The 25,196-nt window shown below is 36.6% G+C and overlaps 1 pseudogene; it reads left to right on the top strand.

Annotated features, from left to right (window-relative positions):
- The window catches only part of LOC150008242 (pre-mRNA-splicing factor SPF27 pseudogene), a 68,687-nt pseudogene extending 46,655 nt beyond the window's left edge, over positions 1–22,032 (top strand).
- Positions 22,033–25,196: the final 3,164 nt, after the last annotated feature.

The following is a 25,196-nucleotide window of genomic DNA, read 5'->3' as shown; positions in this document are numbered from 1 at the left end:
CCCCCTAGGTGAGTGTTCCAGGAACCCCTCTGTGTTCTTGTACCAGCTGGTGTTGTTGTGAGAGGCTGCATTTGACTTCACAGAATTTTTTTTCAACCCATTTGCCTATTTCCACAATGGATGATTTACAAGTACACCTGCTCACACCACACTAAGTGTTCAGCAGTTTTTGAGCAAAAATGGCATGACCCCCAGTCTTCACATTCTCTATTCACCCAATTTCACCCCGAGAACTTTTTGTTGTTGTTGTTTCCCTGGATGAAAAAGGTCCTCAAAGGGAAATGTTTTGCCAGTGTGGAAGAGGTGAAACAAAAATGACTGCACTAAAAGGCATCAGAATCAAAGAGCTCAAAAACTGTTTTGAGCAGCAAAAAAAACATCTTGTTAGGTGTTTTGCATCATATGGAGCAAGCTTTAAAGGTGACTGAAGTTTAAACAGGTAAGAATCAATACACAACATTTTATAAATAAATTCCAGGGTTCTTTTGGTTTCTCCCTTGTATATAATCTACCAATATGACTTACCACTGCTGATATTGAGCTTAACACTTGGCTGAGTTAGTGTTTGTCAGATTTCTCTACTGTAAATTACTGCTATATTTTCCCACTTTTACTATACTCTTTGGAAGGAAATTGCTATTTTTAGCCCCCATTGAGAGAATGGGAAGCTATGCCCTGCCTCCTAGAGAGTGGAGCATCTACAGTCATTATTTGGAATTCTTCTAAGAAGGAGAGCTGTCCCTTCTTTCCCATTTGTTTTTTATTCAATTATTTATATCAATATGGACTTTTGAACATTTTTGTGCTTCTGATTATAATCTGAAAGATGTTTGTTCATTTTTTAACTCAAATTTTTCCTGCTTAGGCCATTGGGAGCTTTTTCAGTTAATATCTGTGTCCCTCTGTCATGTTTTTATCATTGTGGTTTGTTTGTTTGTTTTTACTTTCCCTTACTTTTTGGTACTACAAGATGTTTTATGTTCACCTTACATATTTCCTGCCTCGGTTATAGAATCAGCCATTTCTCCAAGGAGATTTGGTTGCTTTTTGATGGGGATTGGTATTAGAAACCACAGTCTGTATGCTAAATATACCTGTAATGCCTTAAGTGTGGTTGCTTCTAAATCTTTTCAGCTGACAGAGAAGAATATATGAGTGTATATTATATTATGTGCATATACACATATCTGTACATTTTCCATATATAGCTATTTGTTTCTATATTAAATTAAACATGAGTTCATATTGATATATTCAACTTTAATTCATACCACATACATCATTCTAGCCTCTTCTTCTTATCTGAAAACTTCTACAACAATAAGAAACCTGGCTTCCACCATCCACCATCCATTTACCTAATTGTTTAATTCAAATATTCATGTATAGCAGTATCAAAATTGTTAACCCAGACTCAGATGGCAAACCACTTTATCAACCAGAGCACAATCTTTTACACATTAAAATTTACTTTAATCTTATAAACACCACTCATTTTTTAAGTATATTTTATTGATTATATTGTTACAATAGTTCCAATTTTTTCCCCTTTGCTCCCCTCCGCCCAGCACCCCCCTTCCCTGACAATCCCCTCCCTAAGTCCATGCCCATGGCTCACCCTTTCATATATTCTTCTTTTTTTTTAAATAATTAATTAATTAGTTAAATATTTTAACAATAAAAAATAACAATCCCTCCCTCTCAGACTTAAGACCCTTTACAATCTTATAAAGGACAATGGACGAAGGTCTCGAGCTCCTCTAGCTGCTTCAAGCTGGACATGGTCGTCATCCTACCTATCCTTGGGTCAAGAAATCCCTAATAAGAGTGGGGATGTGGAGGGGAGGGTGGCCTTCCTACAAGGGGAAGGGTCGTGCAGACTCCAGGTTGGTTGGCTGTCTCTGGACAACGGCATGCTTGGTTTAACAGGCTGGCATCCTTGTTGTATTCTGGGGGCAACAGGGTTAAAGGACATCATTCAATCCATAACCACTAGATGACAAAAGACAGGTATTAATTTTCAATGTCCCACATTAGGGAAAAGAAGGGCTTCTTTGGAGGAAGGTATGCCAGGTACATCTCACCTGTCCAAAACCCTTTTGCCCATTATACTTAGTTTGGACTGAGGGAAATATTTCAGGTTTCCCCCCTCTCAGGCCTCTGGGCTCTTTCTGTCCAAGCCATTAGGACAGAAAAGAGAAACCAGTTTTAAAGTGAAGCCCACAGACCACCCCATTCTTCACCAACCCAGCCACTTAGTTCAGCCAAACCATTGAGTCTCAGGAGGCAGCGCTGCAGAAGGATTAAGTGAGGCCTATACCTACAGACAATCACTCAGGCAATGAGATCGTAGGCTTATGCCCTTTGAAAACAGAAAACACATGTTAATTTATGTAACATAACCCACACACAAGTTTATAGATCTGTAGGACTGTCTTATAGGAAAGACATCCAGTTGCAAGGCATTTGACATTCTTCTTGCCTGTAAATTAAACATCTTTGATAATGCCACAGACATAGTTTAACTTTCAAATGAAAACAAATTTTAAATGAAAAGAAACTTTAAAGATGGTTAGCTGCACTACTTTATAGTTTACCACTGGGCATTGTGATCTTCCTTGAATCTTGATTTTTCTCCCTAAGATTACCCTCCTTGTCATTAAAGGGACTGCATTAAGTTCATTTTTAATTTATCCTGTTCATTTGCATAAACACAACAAGAGCAGCAAATGATCACTTATGATCTTTAGTTCTGCTTTGCTGGAACTTACGCAAGGAACATTTAGGGTGATCTTCAGTCTGCCCTTCAGGGCACAGAAGCAGATCCATATACCTGGCATTCAGCCTTGCCTGTAAACACCTGTCTTTTCCAGGTCCTCCTGGTTTTCCATTGTGCCTTAAGGTCCCTTCTAGCCATCTTTCAGGAAAACAACCTTCGCTCCTTCCCTGGAAAGATTGCTATGGACCGCTCATCCATCCAAGTTACCAGGCCTTTTATCTCGTGGACTTTTATTACCTTTGAAAGTCAGTCCCAGTTGCTCAGGGCTTTTTGGTAACAACCAAAGCCCAAGCATGTCTCCTTTAGGCATGACATTCCAGTCAAAGTCTTAGTCAAAAAAATCATTATTAACAACTGGTCTTATTAGTTTTATGCAAAGAAACTTGGTCATTACTTACTTCTTTAGAATGCCAAATTCTGGAGGGATCAGATAGGGAGAAAATATATACAGTGTGAAGGAAAAACCTTGTCCTTCTAATATTCACTGAACTTGCATTTCTATCCTTTATATTTTTATTTTTCCCCCCACTAAAAATTTTTCTGTTTGTTTGTTTTTCCATTACAGTCTCACTTTTTTCCCCCTCTTGCTTCTCTGCACCCTGTCCCTCCCTTCTCCCACATTCAGTCCCCACCCAGTTGTCCATGTCCATGGGTCATTTATACATGCTCTTTGACTAGACCCTTCCCCTTCTTACCACTTCTCTCCCTCCCATCTCCCCCTTTGTTACTGTTAGTTTATTCCTCGTTTACATACCTCTGGTTCAATTTTGCTCATTTGTTTGTGTTGTTCATTAGTTTCCTGTAACAGGTGATAGCATAAGGTAATTTTCTTTTGTTGCCTGGCTTATTTCGCTAAGCATAATTCTCTCTAGTTCCAGTCATGTTGTTGCAAATGGTAGAAGTTCCTTCTTTCTTTCAGTACTTATTCATTGTCATTTTCCCCCTTTGTACTCGTGTTCCTCTCTGTCTCTCTCTGTTTCTTCATCTTCTTAAAGCAGACCCTTTAGCATCTCTTGCAATACTGGTTTGGTGGAGACGTATTCTTTTAACCTTCTTTTGTCTTGGAAACTCCTTATTTCACCTTCCATTTTGAATGAGAGCCTTGCTGGGTAGAGTATTCTTGGTTGTAGGCCATTGTTTTTCATTACTTGGAATATATTTTGCCATTCCCTTCTGGCTTGTAGTGTTTCTGCTGAGAAATCTGATGATAGCTTTATTGGAGCTCCCTTGTATGTTATTAGTTGTTTCTCTCTTGCTGCTTTTAGGATTCTCTCTTTGTCTTTGGATGTTGCCATTTTAATTATGATGTGTCTTGAGGTGGGCCTGTTGGGGTTCATCTTCATTGGGACCCTCTGTGCTTCCTGGACTTGCATGATTCTTTCTCTCTTCATGTTAGGGAAGTTTTCTGTCATTAGTTTTTCAAAGAGGTTTTCTATCCCTTGCTCTTCTTCTTCTCTTTCTGGAATTCCTATGATACGGATATTATTACGTTTCATGTTGTCCTGCAGCTGTCTTAGAGCCTCTTCAGTCTTGTTCAGCCTTTTTTCATTTTGTTGCACTGTCTGTGAGTTTTTGTCTACGTTGTCCTTCAGCTCGCTGATCCGATTTTCTGCTTCCTCTAGCCTGTTTTTAATTCCTTCTACTGTGTTCTTCAATTCAGAGATCGTATTCTTCATTTCCTCCTGGCTCTTATTGATAGCTTCCATGTCCTTTTTGATGCTGGTATAATTCTCAGTAAGTTCCTTATAGTTCTTCTGGAGTTCACTGTAGTTTTTCTGGAGTTCTTTGTAGTTTCCGCTGAGCTCATTGAACTTCTCCATAATCCGTGCTTTCAATTCCATATCTGATAGTTGGCTCCCCTCTATTTCATTTAGCACTCTTTCTGGGGACTCTACCTTTCCTTTCGATGGGGGGTTGTTTCTCTGTCTCCCCATTTTTGTGACTCCTATTGTTTGTTGGTGCTTCTTAGAATGATCTGCACTTCCTGGACCTGCCCCTGGTGGCGTCAGATCCTGTACCAGTCTGGGCCTAGGCAGCCTGTTGGAGACTTCCAGGGATCTACTGCCTTTGTCTGGCTTCTTAGTTGTTAATCTATTCAATCTGTGATTAGCCGTCAGGCTTAAGGACCGTGGGTGTGGCAGCTTAATTCCTGTAGGCAGGGCCTTTGCTTCCCCTCAGGCTGACGCCACTTGGCCGGGAATGGTCTGCCTGCAGTGTGGGGATGAGTCAGCACTGGGACCCGGCTGGCCACTTCCCCAGCTCTCCCCTCAAAGCCACCACACCAAACTCTCCCCAAGCATCTCCCAGTCCTCTCTGCCTTTTCCTCCGCTTGAGCCCAGGGTAAGTGGGGGCCAAAATATTTTTGTATGTGATCTGCTTCAGAGCTCTTTTTCTCCAGCTGTTTCTCTCTGGCTAGAAAGAAACCCTGTGGCTTTTCGCTTTTCACAGCTGGATACTATTTTACTTTCCACTCTGTTGCTGTGGGCTGGGAAGCCCAGCTGGGGGTTTAGACCCTGCCCTTCTCAGGGGGAACCCCCGGCTGCTGAGCTGTTTCTCAGTCCCTTCAGCTGCCACCCATGTGAGCCCAGCCAGCCCTTCCGCGTCTCCGACTCCCTACCGGTCACGTTGTGATGTAGCGGCCTTTTTTGTCTCTCCGTGGTTATAAGACTTCTCTCCAGCTGGTGTTCGGTTGGTTATTCCAGATGATTTCTCCAAAATTAAGTTGTAGATCCAGACTAGTTCTGGGAGGAAGTTAGTGTAGCTTCCACTTACTCCTCCACCATCTTGTTTCTCAACACCACTCATTTTTAAAGTGCATTATGAGGTAAACCTTTTCTCCAATCACTTTCATGAGTCTTTTTTATACATTATGTTAGAGGTAGATTATTTTGTCACATTCCACATAATACACTAGAAATCCCCAACATCAGATTTGTTTTTAATTTGCAAACATCACATTCACTTGTGTTGTAAAAGCTCTGTAGATTTTGACAAATGAAAAGTGTCATATATCTACCATGGGAATATGATAAACAATTGTTTTACTTCTCTCCAGTTACCTTGGACTTCACTTATCCAAGCAACCTCCGAGCCCAGGTGAACCACTACTCTATATACAGTTGCTATAGTTTTGCTTTTCCAAAATCATGTAGTAGGGTCATAAATTTTGTAGCATTCAGCGAATGTCTTTTCTTCACTTGGCAATAGTGCTTTTAAGGTTTATCCACTTATTTTAATGGACTGAGAGCTCATTTCTTTTCATCACTGAATAATATTCCATTATACGGTTATACACAATTTGCTTACCCATTCACATATGGAAAGACATCTTGATTGATTCCATTTTTAGTGATTATGAATAAAGCTGCTATAAACACTCATATGCAGGCTTTTGTATGGACATGTTTTCAAATGAGTTGGGTAAATATCTACTAGTAAAATTGCTGGATTGAATGTTAAGACTGTGTTTAGATTTATAAGCTGCCGGACTGCCTTCTAATGAGGCTGTTCAGTTTTGTAAAGAAACTGTCAAATTATTTTCAAAAGTGGTTTTCCAATTTTACATTCCAACAAGCAAGGAATGAGAGATCCTGTTGCCCTGCATCATGGCCAGTAGTTGTTTTTGCACTTTAGCCATTTTAATAAGTGTGTAGTAGTATCTAATTATTGATTTAATTTGCTATTACCTAAAGATGAATGCAGTTGAGTATCTTTTTATAGATTTGTGATCTGTATAACTTCTTTGGTGTAATGTCTGTTCAGATCTTTTCTTCAATTTTTTTTTTTATTTGAGTTGCTTTCATCAAATGTTCTTTTGTGGATTATGCCTAAGAAGCAGAAACGTTGATGGTATCAATATTAATCTGAGTCCAAGTCTGAAGGTTGGAGACGACCAATACCCCAGCTCAAAGCCCATCAAACAAAGAAAGTGAATTTTCTCTTACTCCCCTTTTTGTTCTGTTTAGGCCTTCAGTAGGTTAGGTGATGCCAATCCACATTTTAAAATGAGGGGAGAACAATTTACTTTACTCAGTTTACCATTTTAAGTGTTAACTTTATCTAGAAAGACTTTCACAGTTACCCAGAATAATGGTGAACCAAATATATGGGTTTCCCTAGGCTCAGTTAAGTTGACACATGATATTAACATCACAGCCACATGGAGTTTTCAATATTTACAGCAATAAAGCATTTTAACCAATATACCAGATTCATTATATCTTAAGGATGAATAATTTCTTAACCAGTTGATGTTTTAAACCCAGCGATTTTTAGTGATTTTAGTTAGCTGTAATTAACTTTATCTTTGCTAATCTGTTATATTTTATCCTGCATGTGATAATCATTAAAATTCCTTCTTTAATAATCAATGATTACTACAGAATTTTAATAAGAATTAAAATGTTTTTTTGTAAAAATATTTAAGAGAAGCAAGAAGAAGAGTGAACCAAACTTTTCTGATAATCCTAGGAAAATATGAAAATTTAAGTGCAATGGAAAAACTCAAGATCAAGTTACTTATCCCTTTTTCATTTGTCTGCGTGGTGATGATAATGGTGATGGTGATAGTGGTGTTAGTGGTGGTAGTGCATTAAACTTATCTGTGTGTGTTTTTGTGTGCTCATGTGCATGCACATACTCCTTTGTATAAGTCAATCATTCCAAATTTCTAGTTTAATCATTGCTAAAAGTCACATCAATTAGTGTTTTGTACAACCAGACTTCTATATAAATTTTCTAACATTATGGATAAATATAATGCTTATATACAGGACTTTGGAATATTAAAATGATGGTATAATCACAGTTAATTTTGCAAGCTTATCATATATTGTTCTTCCAGTGTTTTGTTCCTTTATGAAAGCGTAAGCTATGTCCTATTGAGGCTTCACATAGAGAAACAAGTTGATTCAAAGGGTAGTTATCTACTTACTAAAATGAGACAGAAGCATATTTTATTATGTTTTCTTACATTAGGTTACAGCCACTGTACTAACCAAGTCCCCCCTACTAGTAGATAGAATACAAGTATAGTTAGAGGTATGATTTCAGCAGTTTTGAAAAGTAACTCACCCTGAAATGACTTATTAGCTCATTAACACTTCAAGGTGGAATAGTTTTCAGATTAACTAGCTTCAGCCAACACAGAATGGTGAAAGCAGAAATGTATCTGTTCTAAAAAAAAATTCCTCTTTATTGCAAAGCTGACACATGTTCATTTGACAATATTTGGAAACTATATAAAAATTATAGAAAGAAATAGAAGTCATCCACAAACTCACTACCTAAGATTACTATTCTTAACATTTGGGGGACATACTTACTTTCTGTTTATTTATGGATATGTAAAAATATACGTAGTTTAAAATTTAATGTTACTATTTGAAGGTAGAGACACTGACTTTATTTTTGTATAACTGAACTCATTCACAATTCTCCCTCTTCACATTTGTAGTGGAAAATAAACTTGAGCTTTCCATTTTAAGATGATCAAAGCATTTCTCATTTAACTCAATCACTTTGGCATTAGCTCACTATCATTATTCCAAACTTTCAATCTCTTCTTCTTTTTCTTTTCTTTTCTCCATGATATGATGCTATGGTTTGAATGCATCACCCCACCAAATTCATAGGTTGAAATCTAATTCTCAATGTGATGGAATTAGGAGGCGGCACCTTGGGAGGTAATTAGATCATGAGGGCGGAACCCCTGAAAAAGGTATCCCATATAGTTGTTCCCTGGCCCCTATCAGCAGGTGAGAATACAACTAGAGTCTGCAACCTGGAAGATGGCCCTCACTGCACCATACCAGAACCTGATTGAGAGTTCAGGGCACCAGAACTATGAGATTTAGTTTCTGTTGTTTCTAAGCCACTCATTCTGTAGTATTTCATAGAGCATCCTCTGAGAGCTAAGACAGATGGAGTGGTAGGAAGGCCCCAGCTTGCACACAGGCTTGGCCCTTGGTTAAGATCTCGCAACAGACATGGTATTTGGGTGTGAGTGTCCATTACTGTTCTGCTGCTGATGTCCCCTTGGGCACAGACAATATATGGTAGTTGCTCCTGCTGCTGCTCTTTCTACACCCTACTCTACCCTTGATGGAGGAGGGTACTCTGTGGGTCAGCTTCTTGTTGAAATTCCACGTGGTAACTGATGTCATTTATTCTCTAAGCTGGGATGCTTCTGTGAATGAAAAAGAATGCTACTGATATTTATATTAGTATAATAATAGGTGAAAAACAGAACTGTCCAGGGAAATGGAGATATATGGTCTTATAGGTATAAGTGTTTTTATTCCTTGGATTTCCTTCTAGAATTTCACCAGTAGAAAAGGAGATTTATATGCCCCACTACACCCCTGCCCTTAGGGTTTGTCCTATTCATTCTGGACTACTAAAGCAAGTTACAATAGACTGGATGGCTTAGACAACATAAATTGAGTTCTCAGGGTTCTGGAGTCTAAGAGCTCAAAGGTCAACATGTTCAGGTTCTGGTGAAAAATCATTCTAGTTTGCAGAGGTTATCATCTTGCTGTACCTTCAAGTGGCAGAACAGAGAAATGGGAAGCAAACTTTCTCTGGTCTCTTCTTTTAAAATCATTGATCATATCATAAAGGCTTTATCCTCATGATCTAATTACCTCCCAAAGGTCCCATCTCCAACACCATGACTTCTGTGTTAGGACTTCAAAATATGGGTTTTCAGGAGACACAAATATTTATTCTATAGCATGATTCAAACCCAGGAGGAGGCAGAATCAGAATTCAATCATTTATTTGCATCTACATTGTCTATCTTGATCTCCTTTCAAATTCTGATTTCTTTCCTCCTCCTAGTCTTCAACTGGCTAAATAATTTTGATTGATTTTTTTTTTTTTCAGGAAGAGAGAGAGCGAGAGAAAGAGGTTTGATATTTCACTTCTTCATGCATTCATTGGTTGCTTCTTTTATGTGTCCTGATCAGAGATCAAACCTGAAACCTTGGTATATTGGGATGATGCTCTAATCAACTGAGTACCTAGTCAGGGTGCTAAGTTATTTTTACTGCAGGAGAAATATGATTGTATCTTGGAGAAGCCATATTGCATAGAGGTGAATAGCATCTTCTCTGTAACCAAACTATATGAATTAAAATAAAAGCTCCACAACTTACTAGTTTTGTATAATTTTGTTCAAATTACCTAACCTCCAGTGCCTCAGTTTATTCATCTATAAAATAGCAATAATAACACAGCACCTACATGAAACAGTTGATTTCACCCATTGTGGAGCATTATAATTTTAATTATATGCTACTTTGCATCCATCCCTACCTAGTCTGTGGTTTTCTCAGGTCTGAGTCCTTAAGGCTCTGGCTCGAGATCTTCCAATCCAAAGACTAATGGGAAAACTCACAGGAAAATGTCCTGCCTTAATCCTCTAGTTTTTACATACAAATATGCTTTGGTTTGTAGATTACTGCTTTGTCGACTAAATATTAAGACTCTTTATTTTGAAAGTTAAGGGCAGCATTGATCACTTTTGTACTATGCTTCCATACTTCTTCCCTGAGAGCAACAAGTATCCACCTTGTAACTTGGCCTTAATGGTGGATGTGGTATAGAAATTAAAATATAGTTATCAAGAATAGAAAAAGATAAATTATATTTATATTTCAAAATATTCTACTATATATAAATATATTTTTAATGTGATTACCCTTTACATTGTATATACTGATGGTAAACTATTCTTTCATTTCACTCAATATATAATTTATAAAAATTACAATATAATGGTAGTAGAACTAATTTACCAGTCTGGGAACACTTAGAATTGTGTTTATTTATTTGATATAAATTTAATATGCATATACCCTTATAGAAAAATTGTGCATAAATGCCTTAAGCATAAATTTTTAGAAATGAATTTGCTATAACAAAAGGTATTTTATATATATTGCCATCATATACATATATTAGATATCTGGTTAGTCTTTGTTAAGATGATCTTGTGTGAACAGTTATTAAGTTAGAGTCAGAGCATTCACTATGAGAAAATGAGTTTTCTAGGTGGCTGCACATCTGGAACACTTGGTCCATCCTCGACAGGGATGGGGCTTTGTTAATGCTAAGTCAGACTTCAACACCAGAAGTGCTTCAATTACCTATGAATACTCTTTGTAAGGGTGTATGTTATTTGTGACTATAAAGTCTTCATGAATTTTAATGCAAGCCAATAACATAAAACAGAATAGAATTTTTTTTTCTTTAGAGGGTCATATAATAAATATTTTAGAAAGGCCATATGGCCTCTGTTGCAGTTTTTCAACTTTGGAAAGCAGCCATAGACGATATGTAAATGAATGAGAGTGGATTTGTTCCAATAAAACTTTATTTATAATACAGACAGTGGTCCAGATTTAGCTTCTGCAGCTGCAATTTGCCTACACCTTTTGTGAAACAGATATGCATGTTTTTAAAATGGACTATCCCAACCAGGAAGGGCCCAGTTCTTCATGTGTCACAGTATGAGTAGCTGTGTACTCTTGTTAGGAACCTGGGAAACAAGAACAGCTAAGTTACATTATATTTTTCCTGCATCATTTGGCTACTTTCTTAGAACAGATACAGGACTTAAGCTAATGCACAATGGTCTTTCTGTGTATATGTGTATATGACTGCGTGTTTGTGTTTAGCAGAGAGAATTCCGGTCATTTGTAGCAATGAATAATCTTAAACAATAGAATATATTTTTATAAAAGTTAAACTAGCTGACATGAACATTAGCATTAAAGGAAAATTGACCCTTCTTATATAACAAAAACATGGTATAGTATATTAATCTGTTTTATTTTAACAAATTTTATAGATTTTTAGAAGACGATTTTATTTTTTTTGCTTTAATTTATATTTTATAGATTTTTCAATATGGTTGAAGCTTTTCTTTCCTATAATTTAATAGTTTACAGTAAGAACTAGGACCCAGGCAACTTTATCATCCTCCTGGGTTGACTGGACCAGTTTTGACTCGATGTTATTGACAGTGCCACCTTTCGCTCACAGTTAAGACTAAGTGACATCTGTCCCATTTTTGTAGGCCATGGGGGAGACGGTTAAGACTTTGGTGAAGGGAAGTTTATTGAGCTCTCTCAGCATCCTGTGGGCACATTTATCTTATGCTCCATCTGCATAGTATGGCAAATATATGATAGTAGGTGATTCTAATTCCTCATCAGACATCTCCTCACTCCCTAGTGTTACCATTGGTAATTAGTAACGGGGAAAGGAGACAAAGGAAATTAGACATTGAGCTTAATAAACTGGGTGGCATGAGCCCGCTTGCTTCTCCAGGAAGTTGCAGCTTCACACCCAGGAGATTATAGCATTGCTCCACCAAGTCGATTAACACTACTCTTTTCCCTTCTCTGATACTGGGATGTCGGAGGGTACAGTGGAGAAGCATGACCAAAGACAACAGCTGTTACTCTAGCTAAGTAGTAGGTCCATCAAAAAGCCCACGAAAGCTTGGGAAGTTGATTAGTTCTTTTGAATGAGCACTTAGTCCATCCCAAACCCAAGCTAATATAATCCCAGGGGAACAAAGAAACTCTCTCTCCTCTCTCTCTCTCTCTCTCTCTCTCTCTCTCTCTCTCTCTCTCTCACCCAAATTTGCCCCCATATGTTTACACATTCTCTCTCTCTCGCTCAAGGACATACACCACCACGTGGGTCTAGCAGCTACTGGGGCCAGCAGCACATCGTGTGGGCTCAAAGGGACTGAGCTTTAAAATGAAACAGAAACTGTGGGCCCTGACCTTTGCTTTGGCCTTGCTGAAGAGAAGGTTAGACTTATTCCACGGTGAAATGGAGGGAGATAGGCCATTGGAAACCTGGGGTGCAGCTTCTATTTCCACCCAAATAAATCATCTTTCCAAGCCACAATCTCCCATACACGGGTCCTTGGAATGCTTTTGTTATGATCCTCCCATGGAAGAGCCTAATTTCCACCAATAACACTCAGACACAACTCTAGCCTCCTGCCTCAGGGTTTTCCTCTTGCCACAGAAAGATGAGAGCCATTGCATCTACCTGCACCCAGACAAGCTGACTGGATTACCTGGTGGTCGGTTTAGTAATGCACTCCTTACTTCCCTAATAATATTAGGACTCCACCCTCCATCCCAGAATTACGGAATTAGGGATTTCCCTCTCTGATAAAATGTTAGCACATAAGCTTTTGCCTCTCAATCTGTTTTCTAGGTCATCTGTACTAAAAAAGGATACATTTATTTGTGTGCAAGTATGTGTAGACAGACTAATTCAACATTATTTTTTTGAGTTTCAAGAAAATATTTATTTTATGTATTCACATATTTTAAACACAATTTGTTTTAATTCATTTAAGAGAGGCATGTTGAAAATTTATTTTTCTCTTCCAATATTATTCTTTAACTTTCAAGTGCACAGTGTTATTTTGGACAGTAGATTTAGCCTCCGACAATAATTTGCATATATTTTCAGATTAATTTTATTACATTGCACTCACATGACCTTATACAAAATAAATACTTTGTATTTCACGTATTAATAATTTTGTTTGCATGCCAAAGAAATGGAGAGATAGAGTAAATTAACTTTAAAAATTTCATTCCAAATATAAAAACATGGGGTGAGAAAAAATTTTTCAATACCAAATCACTGAGTACTCACTAAAATATTTTTAAGTGACACACATGGGTTTGATTGAGTAATGAAACATCATTCATTCAAAAATGAATATTTTTAAACCAGTATCTCATAGCCCTCACTGACTGCTTTGCATTATTTCCTTCAAGTTTTCCTTTAGGTAACTCATATTTAAAGCATCTTATTTACCCTATTTTACTTTATAGCACTTATAACCAACTGATTTTATAATTTTTTCTATTATTGTTATTTGAATTCACTAATGCTTAAAATCTATAGAGGCAAGAATTACCATTTGTTTTGTCTACTCCTCTATTTCTACTACCTAAAACAGTATATATTTGAAATACAAGAGATACATATTAATTATTGAAAAATGAATAAATGCTGAATTAGGAAAAAAGCTAGGATCAATATTTAGATTGTTACTAATAAAGCCTTCTACTTTTAAAACATCTAAGATTTTCCAAGGGCTTTTAGCTATATCAATTTAATTATCCCTGGTAAGAATCTTTCAGGAAAAAACACATCTCACTTATAAAGGATCTACAACTTTTAGAGTTTGTGTGACTTCTCCAAGTCCATCATCTTAGTTAGAGGAGGAACCATGATCTTTTCTCCTTTGTTTCAGACTTTAAAACTGGTTTTGGTGTTATTCCTCTTTTAAGACTAAGTCATATCTGGTTATAATAATATGGTAACTAGCCCACTATATAATGACTACATAATTCTCATACCTTGAGATCATTAACACTATAAAGTGATGAATTTCTTTTGATACTGAAACAGAGATTGGCACATAAAGAAATAAGGGAAGAATGAAATGAGTCAATTGTTGAATGTGTCTGTTGGATATAACACATATGCATACCCTACATATGCACATAGTAGAGGCTGCATCATTAGAATTTTAAGGGGAACACCTCACTAGATAATAATTCATTATCAGCTATTCTGCCATCGATTCTGGTGAAAGCCCACTGATAACCCTGGGTTTTTCATCATCGTAAAGTCTAATTTCTTCTTTTCACCTCAATTTATCACTTCTTATCTTACACTGAAAGAGCTTTTCTATTTGTACGATTCAAGAACTGATCTCCTGACCCCCTATTCCTGCCAACCAAATTTATCTGAACTCATTAGCATGAAAGCAAATGTGATCATCTAAGAAGATTTTTGTTTCCTGCCTTTACTGGAAAACAAAGACTGGTGGTTGGATTACTTCAGTAAGTAGCAAAATAGGTAACTTCCCTTTCAAAAGTTGCTTAAAAGCCCAAGGTGGTTACAATTACTCGCCAAATATGTATATCTTATGTGTTAACCAGTGACAGTACAAAACAACAAAAGAATAACGGAATTTTTCATTCAACTCGGCTCTATTATGTAAAATGCAGAGTTGTGCGTTTCACTCTAAAACAGACAATGAATATACATTGTCTAACTCTCAGTCTTAAAAATAGAGATGTGTCACTAGCTGCTGTGACAAAGATCTGATCTTCTAATCATCTGCAACACATTTGGGTCCCCTGACTGCTACCCCAATCTTTTTACAATTCACCAGAGGGTGATTTTGGCAGGTTGTCAGCAGGCAAACAGGGAAATGAGTTAGAAAACATTAATAAAGGTTGAAAACAACAGCTTTCATGCTTTGAGCTCATCTTTCAAATATAATAAAAACTGTTAAGATGAGGAACAGGGACAATAGGCAAAGAAGGCAAGAAAGGAAAAAGCAAACACTTAAAAAGGCTGTAAAGTTTCATTTGTGAACCTCTTGTCAAATATATCTGTTAAGCTTTTCTTTTTTTTTCTTAAAGTTGTCTTATATTTTTTCCTCTTTTGGAAAATGAACTAGTGAAATTGCATGCTCCATAATGGGGTAACATTTCTGTTTCTGTTCTAAATACAGCAAAATCTTTGCCCCTTTTAACAAAAAAATAACAACATACTATTAAGTTTACAAAAAGTGGGACAAAATTATAATAGTTATAATGATACCCAGAAAAAGAAAATGAGACCATAACATGGAAAACAGCTTTTCTATGATTAACAAGAATAATTCCAATAACAAGAGGGAATTCGTAATATTACTTATTTTCCTTCATTTACTAATGTGTATTTCTGGAATGTTTTGCACTTATATACAAAATATGTGAATGCTGTGTTCAGTATATTTAAGCTATATATGAACTCTGTGGAACACCAACTTTAAGGAACTATGAAAGTTATGCAGTCTTTTCTGCTTAAAGATGCATGTCAGTCATAGTGTAATAGAAAGAACAGGAAAAAGTAAAACAGCGGAGTTTCAACTTTTATCTCTTCTGTTTACCAGCAATGCGACTTTGGGTGCTTTAAATTCCAGGAACATCAAATTCCTTGTTTGTAAACTAAGACAGTGCTTTCTTTAGAAAGCTGTTGTCTGAAGTGATATCAATGTGACAGTGCCTAACCCAACTAAGCACGCATTTCATAGTTTGCTAAGTAAAATTTAAGTGTAAATTTAAAAAATGTTAAAAGGAATTCAATGATTTCTCTACTGTTAAGAAAATAATGTGGTATTAAAATACACAATTTATTGAAATAAGACATTGTCTATGATAAAAAATGAAAATAATTGACTTTAACCATAGTAAGAGTCATAAAGTTAATAAAATAGTAATGTAGAAAATAATACAACACACTTTTTAAAACCCTGTTACATGTATATTTTATATAATTTTATATAAAACATTACCTTGCAGGTTTATATGTAGCTCATTACTAGTCTTGGTTCCTTCCCCATTTCAATTATTAACCAGAACTGCACCCTTCCTGTCTACTTTTAGCATTTTTACATACCTGTGCTTCCACAAAAGGTAAATTATTTCAAGTATAAATTTGAGATCTACTTTTTTTGGCATTTAGCATTCTACACTGGTGATCTTTTCATAAGCATGTAGATCAGGATCTTTTTTAGAAAAAGTTGAATAGCATTCTGTCATATAACTATAGTTTGTCTGTTTGTTTTGGTAGATAGTTAAGTTCCTTTAAATTTCCTGTTTTAAACAGTATTTTTCATGAGGGTCCATATACATATCTCTTTGTACACACGTACAAGAAAATTATCATGCTATGTACCCAGAAGCACAATTTTGGGGGAGTTGTTAAATTTTTAAACTAATAGGTATCTTAGAGTGTTCTGCTACTATGAAATCATTTTTCTGAGGTGCAATTAAACAGATAAGTGGGAAGGCTAAAAGTTAATTTCCAGCCTTCTGGATCTTATTTCTGTGCTCTTGACAGCGCATCCCTAGTTTTCATCTATGCGTGTCTTTTTATTTGCTGCAGAGGTGCTTGGACATTTATTCTCACCATAACCCCTGAAAGTACCCTCCCCCTTACACCTAAGTGAATGACACCGTAATGTCATTGACTAGGCATTTGCATGAGGTCACAGGGACATGGGCTTGGGAATCTGGAGACTTTAGCTGCACAGTTAGTGTTCAATACTCTGAAGTCACTGTGCAGTTTACATAATTTCCATTTCTCTGCCTCCTCCTTAGTCTTCCATTGGCCCAACAGACCTTCTAGTTAACATTTCTAGTTGGCTATCTCAAAGGCATATCAGCTTATCCAGAATCAAATACTTATTCTATTCTACCCCTTTTGCCATTTCCCATCATTTTCTACCTCCGTAAATAACATCTCAATGAGCACCCAGTAGCTCAAGACAAAAACCTGACAGATTCTCTCTCTCAATATGAAACATTTTCTCAAATCATATGTATTTTGCTTCCACAAGCTTATTCTAAGCATGAATACCTAATCCAATGCTGTCATTTTCTAAATATGTTTCCCACTTCCCTTTCTATACCATTCTACGCATAGCATTTAGAATTTACTTAAAAATGTAAACTGGACTATATCACCTCTTGATTTAAGCCCATGAAAGTCACCTTATTGGCCTCAGACCAAAATTCAAATTCCTTCCCAAGGTCCAACTAGTCTCGTCTTGTGCCTCTCTCACTTTCATTGGCTATGCTCCTGATACATTGGTCTTTTTCATTTCCTTACTTATGCCAAGTTCTTTCTTATTTTAGGGCCTTTGCACATACTCTTTCTTCCCAGATCACTCTTCCTCCAACAACACCCATGGCTGGCTCATTCTCATCCTACAGGTATCTGACAAAATGAAAGTCCCTCAAAGAGGTCTCTATAATCAATCCAATCCAAAATAAGTCTCCATACACTCAGGTATTCTCAGTGTCGCCGGTAAGTCTCCTTCATAGCAAGCACTCCATTATTTCGGTAGGGCCGCCACAACAAAATACCACAAAATGGGTAACTTACACAATATAAACTTATTGTCCCACAGCACTGAAGGCTAGAAGTCTGAGTTCAAGGTGTCAGCAGAGTTGGATCCTTCTGAGATTTGTGAGGAAGAATCTGTTTCATGCCTTTCTTCTAGCTTCTGGTAGTTTTCTAGGAATCTTTGGTATTTCTGGCTTATTGAAGCGTCATCCTGATGTCTGCCTTCATCCTCAAATGTTGTTTTCCCTGTGCTCATGCTTATATCCATATTTCCCCTTTATAAAGACAGCAGTTACACTGGATTAGAAGTTCACCCTACTCCGTCATGCCCTCATCTTACATTAGCTAATTACATATTCAACAAACTTATTTCCAAATAAGATCCCATTATGAGGTATTGGGAGTTAAGACTTGAACGTATCAATTTGGGGAAGACATCATTCAGTTCATAGTAATCACTTTCAAAATGTATAAATGTATATATTTGTTCATTTTTTAAATGACTATAGAGGACAGTTTTTCTTTCTTTCTTTCTTTCTTTCCTTCTTTCTTTCTTCTTTCTTTCTAATTTATTTATTTTGTTTACATACGTGTACCCAGTACCCTCAATAGGCTTAGAACCTGATAATCCATAAACATTTATTGTTTTTCTACACATGTAATTACATGAATTATAAAGTCTATTGCTGCTCTGAATTTTGAGATTTTGTTTTTGCTATGACCCATTTTATCATAATCCGATGCCATCCTAAGGCAGAATTTTCAAAATGTAAACCATATGTCAAAATAAGGCAAATATAAATCCAGTTTGGTTTTATAACTTCCTAAATAATTCAAATCAAAATATGTACACTTTTAGAAGGGTGATGGAAGAATCACCAGAGCTCACTTAGTAATTTTTCAACTAACTTTCAATTTAATTTAACTCCGAGGAATGAGATCTAAGAATAATATAAAATGTAATCCCCCCTATATTTTATGCTGGAAAAGAGAAATCTAAAAGAACTCACTTCTACAGTTCAAGATATTATGGCTTTATGCCACATTGTTGGCCAAAAAAAATGGTCTTTCCTTCTTTTTCTGCCCACCCCACTCCACAACCAGAGTCCTGAATCCTGTTAGAGCCTAGTTTTTGAACAGTGTTAATCCTTCACTGACTCTCTTTGTGCTCAGCCTTCTTTCACTTGCCCTTTTCCACCAGTTTCATCCCCTGTGCTGTCAAGAAAGCATGAGTCTCCCATTTTAAAGAGCTTGTTTTAAACCTTCAGTTCTATTCTTGAATCTGGTCACTCAACTCAACCTCCTTGATATTTCCCTTCAGCCTCTTTATATCGCTTCTGTCACTTCTTGATGAATCTTCCAAAAATGCCATTTTCATTATTCTACTTCCTTGATTTAAAATTATATAGGTACCATATCACTTATTGGATCAAACTTAAGATTCTAAGTCCCCATTAATTAACCTTAGATTGCTCATCCTTGTTTTTAACTGTGATTTCTCTGACTGAAGCCATCTGTTTTATTCTCCCAACTACTCTTGTCAATTTCAACTCTATTTATGTTGCTTTTTATAGTGAGAAAGACCTGCCTTTTTCCTGGGGAAAAAAAAGAAGTTCTATCCAGTCATTAAGTTCCAGCTAAGGAAAGTTCTCATGGAGTGGACTCTTCTAGTCCATACAATCTTCTCTGCCTAAAGTTCTATGGCAATTTTAGTTAGGTAGCAACATGAGAAAAGGTTTTTAGTTAAATGAGTGATCATTAAACTTTTGGTTCATGTGTGCTTTTTGTCATTCTTCAAAATTCAGTAAATATCTAACTATCTTTAGCACCATTAACAATTAAGCCTGAACTACATGAAACATGAAATCAATTAAGATAAATCTTTAAACGACTTTGAGTTTAAACTATTCTCTTTATATTTTTAATTGTTTTATACTATTACTATTTTAATGTTTAATGTTTAAGTACTTTCTTCATACAAGCTTTCATGTAGAAATGAGATATAATTGCAAGATTTCAAAAGAAATAAACTACTTTTAATAAACCTATAGATCTGTAGACCTTGGTAGAAAGCTTTTAAAAACACATATCAGCAGAAACCACAGAAATTGTAAAGTTATAGAAAGGGCATGGAAAAATATTGAATTTTCTCTCATTCTAAATAAAGTTTTCTCTGATAATTTTTTTTATTTTTTACCTAGCTACTTTATTTTATTTTTTAACAATATATAAAGGCATTAAGGATTATTATGCTCTTGCTTCATGAGTTTTTGACTTCAAACTTACAGTGTAATAATGATATGGGGAAAATGGAAAACACAAACATAAAAGAATATTAACAGACTACAAAGGAGAGTTTATTTTGAATGCATTTCTTTAAAAAAAAAAAAAGGCAAGAATTGTTTCACCCATATGTAAACACATCAATCTGTAACATATGTAAACTGGAAATACATTAAATGCTAAGCCTGTGTTCAACAATATTAATTTTATTGATGCTTTTCACAACTGTAAGAAGTGTTCAATTTTACAATTTCAGTGATTGTTCAAGTCTGTGTTCCATGCTAGACTATAAAGTCTCTGAAGTTAGGGGCCATGCCTGTGTTATTTATTATTGTACCCTGCCATCCAGACCCAGGCTGCCAATACTGCAGTCACTAGCCACATGTGGCTGTCATACGCTTAAAACATGACTGGTCCAAATTGATTTGTACCATAAGTAAAATATACACTGAATTTTTAAGGCTTAGTAAAATATATATACAGTCTCAAATTTTATGTTCAAAATATTATACAGATAGATAAATAGATAGATAGAGTTAAATAAAATTTACAAAAATGAAATTTACTTGTGTCTTTTCTACTTTCCTTAGTGTGGACACTGTTACCTAACAGCAATTTGGGATTCCTCTGCCTGCTGTCACCCTCTAGGGAAAATCCCAGAGGCAAGGGTTTGGTGACAAAGGAAAGGAGTCTTTATTCAAAAACAGTCACTAGAGCCTATCAGGTCACATTTTTAATTACTTAAGCCTATCAATTAAGGCTAAACTCTAAACCTGGGTTCTCCCATCTTTTCCCTTGTTAGTTTCCATAGGGTTAGTTTACAAACTAAAATAACTTAATACACAAATGCTACACAATTTTGGAAGAATGACAGGCTTCTGCCTCAGAGGTTGTCCCCGCTAGAACACCCAAAGAATAAACCTACCACCCTCTGCCAGGCCATGCTGATCTTAGGCTGTGCCCAGAGCTTTTTCCCATCCCAAATGCCATTCGTTGGGAAGTGCAGGCAGATGCAGCACAATCATCCAGGCATTCTCGAGGAAGAAGAGAGAGCCCAGGAGCCAGAGAGCCCTAGTCAGAGCCAGCACCTGAGAGAGAGCCAGCTCAGGACCCAGAAAAGCTCTTGAGCCAAAGAGCTAGCCCTCTTTATTTCCACTGGCTCTGGAGGCATTGAGCTTCTCAGCCAATCCTGTTCTAGACTGCTTTCCATTGTCTCAGTAAACTCCTTCTGTGGCCCCTTCTACCTCTCCCCAGTGATCTTAATCAAATCTCTTCATATCAAAGCTACGAAATTTAAAATGTCACAAGCAAGTGTAATGAAACAGGCCTGAGCCTGTGCAGACTCAGAAAACCCCAGTGAACTTGGCTACAGAGGCTGTGCGTGCGTGGCAGTATTTCCACCAACCTTATGGAGCGCTTGGTGTGCAGGAAGCAGACTGCATGCTGGTGGAGAAGGAAACTCAAGAGACCAACCTACAAGAATTACCTGAGCTACCTGACAGCCCTGGATTATTCTGCTTTCGAAACCAACATATAAGAATTGACTTCGAAAGACTGGCTGCTGGACAACCAATTGAATTGCTCAGCATGAAACGATATGAACTTCAGCCCCTTCCTCAGGTCATGAAATTGACATCACTGCATGAAAAAAACATGTAAAACAATTCTATGGTCCAGTTAGAGCATCAAGCAGATCCAGTTAAGAATCTGGAACTAATGTCACAGCATGGATGCAATGCCTCGGGAAGCATATGACAATCTAGTTCATATGATTGAACATGCACAGAAAGAGCTCCAGAAGTTAAGGAAACAAAATTCAAGATTTAAACTAGTAGTGAAAGGACATGCAACTCACAGCTGGATCTAAATGAGAAATGGGATCAAATTGGTTATCCTTGATCAGCAAGAATTATGAGATTGAAAGGACTATTGTACAATTAACCCACAAAGTCTTTCAAATGAAGCAGCAACATGGAGAGGCCAACACGACAAACAGCAGAGAAGACTTCTGAAAAGACCAGCTCATTTGGCGGGTAGAAGGAAGGGAAGCTGGGCTTTCAAAGATCAGGCACCCGAACTATGGAGAACAGAATCTTAGAGATATCATCAGTGGTTAAGTGTTTAGAGACCATTAAAGTTGACTGTTATATTCTATTTGTGCATTGTGGGGAACTGCTCCTGTGGTTTCGGGAATTGTAGCCCCAGCCATGAGCCAGGCTTCTCCCCCATCGAGAAGTCTTTAAGTCTCAACAGAACACTGGAAAGCTGTGAGGGAGACAGGACCAAAGGCCATTCAGAGGTTTTCCATGGGAATTGGATTTAAAGAATGCTTATTATGCTCCAGCGCTTGCTCTGTTTTTTGTTTTTTTTTTTTAATCTCTTAGTTAACGATAAACAATCTCAGCAAGGAATGTATGAAACCTTGCACCTAATGCCAGTGTGGCATCAAGATGTTTAATAGACCCTGACACAGACTGGTCACTGTGTCCTCTATATTGGCACTTGTAATCTGTAATTGTCAACTATAATCCAAGCACTTAAAAGCTATTGATGATTTATGAATTTTGATCTTATATCTCCCATGCGTATCCTTCTTAATAAAAAGCATGAGGCACAGAGGTCTTGTGCTTTCTCCACTAGAGGGAACAGCCACCTCCCTTATTCCCCAGACAAAATAGAGTGTCCTGGATAGATTTTTTCCACCGTGGTCATGAAACCTCTGCTGGACAGAGTACTTTCCAACCAAGCCTGGGCATTAGAGGCAGATCAGCCTCAGTACATTAGCAAAATAAAATATTTCAACTTGACTGATATAAATAAGTGGACATACTCCATAATATGTTAAAATAGATGGATTTTAACATAATTATTTATTGTCAGTTTATAATATTAGCAATTTAAAACCATATTTTTTTTAATTCTAGAAAATTTCTTAGAGAAGTCATGTTTCTCTATGCTCAACAAAACTAACTTTTTCCCCCTAATATCATTTACAAAATTTATACAATGTAGCACAAATAAATTTTAGTTTTTCACGGGCTGTCTACATGACACATTGAAAATACCTTTTAAAAAATCAAAATTTCCAAATTTTCACATAAACCAAATGGCATATTTCATACTTTATTTAAAACTATATTACTATTTCATTTGAATTGACTGAATGTTTTGACATTGTTAACCTTTTTGATGACATCTTCTGTCATATTTACAAAAACCATTTTACCAATATGATCTGAAATAAGGGTATATGCTAATAATTCCCCCAGCAAGGATACCCTGCCTCCACTCTGATACACAAGCCTTGTTCACTGATACAAAAGATCTATTACCGAGAAGCAGCCTATGCATCTAAGTTAGTACTTACAGGCAAGACCAAAGCTCTCTTGAATTAACTATAAAAAGTTAATAAAGTCTGGGAACGTCCAGTGGAAGTACAATTAAATTAAGAATTACAGTTAGAGCATGTTTTTGAAAGCACCATATTACCATCTGCTTCTCCTCTACCTGCAGCATCTGTGGTCTATAAAATTGAGATATTAATCTTAATGACAAGGAATGATCATGAATCCTGACAGAATACAAAAGCAAATGAGGTTTCCAGCAGCACAAGGAAATAGAGATCTGTTAAGCAGCATTTTTCCTTCCAGAAAATTTTAGAACTGGCCTATGAAACTCAGCCCAGCCCAACAGATGCCTTGAGAGGTTAAGTGACTGTTCATCGCTCAGAGTGAGATCACTGTGATCCTCATCCAATTCTTTTCCCATTATAACACATGATCCTTCTTTCACTCTGAATTAATTTCATAAGACACAGCCATATTGACTGGCAGAACTGGATTTCAAACAGCCATCAGAATTTCTTACACTTGGCATATAAGAAAAATAATCAGTAGGACAGAGGAAAACTGCTTAAATTCAATAAGAACAGTGAAATAAATTGTTGCAGCTAAAGATATTAAAGAACCTTTTTTTAGCATGGTAACTGCCAAGAATATCATTTTATTTTTTTATACTTCTGTGTGTACATTTTTCTTCTGTATTTGTGAATGTACTTGTCCTAATTAGAAACTGAAATCAAATGAAAAGGAGACATCCCCAAATCCTTATACTTTTACTCCTCTAAATGCCTTAGTCATTATTCATATCAATCATTTGACTTATGGTTATTTTAAAATATTTTTAGTAATTCAGACATTCACCTTTAACTAGAGCATGATGACTAGTGTTTTTGAGAACAGGGATTAGGCTTTATAAATCATTATGTACTAATAGATTTCATCAGAGGTCTAATACTCAGTGGGATGCATCCTACATATTAGATAATCAATAGATGCAAGACTGGTTGTTATGGGTTGTCTCCCTTCACCGAGTTTTTGAGAGGGAGATTAATATATTCAGGCTATTGTAGGAAAGATGTGTGTTGAGGGACTTAGTGATTGGCAGTACTTATTGTTAATTATGTGTTATAGGGACCCTTAAGCAAATGCAGAAGTCAGGGCGCAGGTTATACAGGTCTCCACACCTGGATTCCATAAAGTTTATTTACACAAACTGTGGCCTCACATCTCTGCACTGTTTGGGGGGATTGTAGGTTATAGCACTTTACAGACAGTGTCACATTTACCTGTATGGAGTCCTCTTATTGTTGAGCAGGGGCTAATGCTTAGCCCATTTCTCTTTATTGCCACAGGGAAAAATATAAGCAAAGCGAGTCTGAATCATTTATACAGAGCTGCACCATAAGGCAATGAAAGAGGCAGGTGCAGGTCTCAGATGGTTGTCTAAGTCCAAATTCCATGCTCTATCTGCTAGATAATCCTGCCTTCCCTCTCAATAGAATATTTCCCTAGATAGTTCCTGAAACATTTATAGCAAAAGCCTGCAGAGCGACTGTTATAGAAGTTTGTGGAAAACTTCCAAGCATCTAAAAATGTAAGAAACAGCCACATTTCACTTTGGGTATTCACATTTGAGAAGTGATGTGTGTGTTTTTCCCCTCCCCTCAAATATTCAAAAGTTTGATCTAAGGCAAAAGTTTTACTCTTCCTCCCTAAACCAGAGAAATGAAAATATCCATGAATTTTCATCAGTTTGCTGTAGGCAGAAATTTGCCAGTTTGCAGGAAAATGGCTTAAAAAATCAAGCTGAGATGAAATACTTGAATTTCTTGTGT

The sequence above is a fragment of the Furipterus horrens genome, unplaced genomic scaffold (genome assembly GCF_987537825.1).
Source record: "Furipterus horrens unplaced genomic scaffold, mFurHor1.1.pri manual_scaffold_5, whole genome shotgun sequence".
Taxonomy (NCBI): domain Eukaryota; kingdom Metazoa; phylum Chordata; class Mammalia; order Chiroptera; family Furipteridae; genus Furipterus; species Furipterus horrens.
The sequence above is the reverse complement of the archived record's forward strand: the minus strand, read 5'-3'. Positions and strand labels throughout refer to the sequence as shown.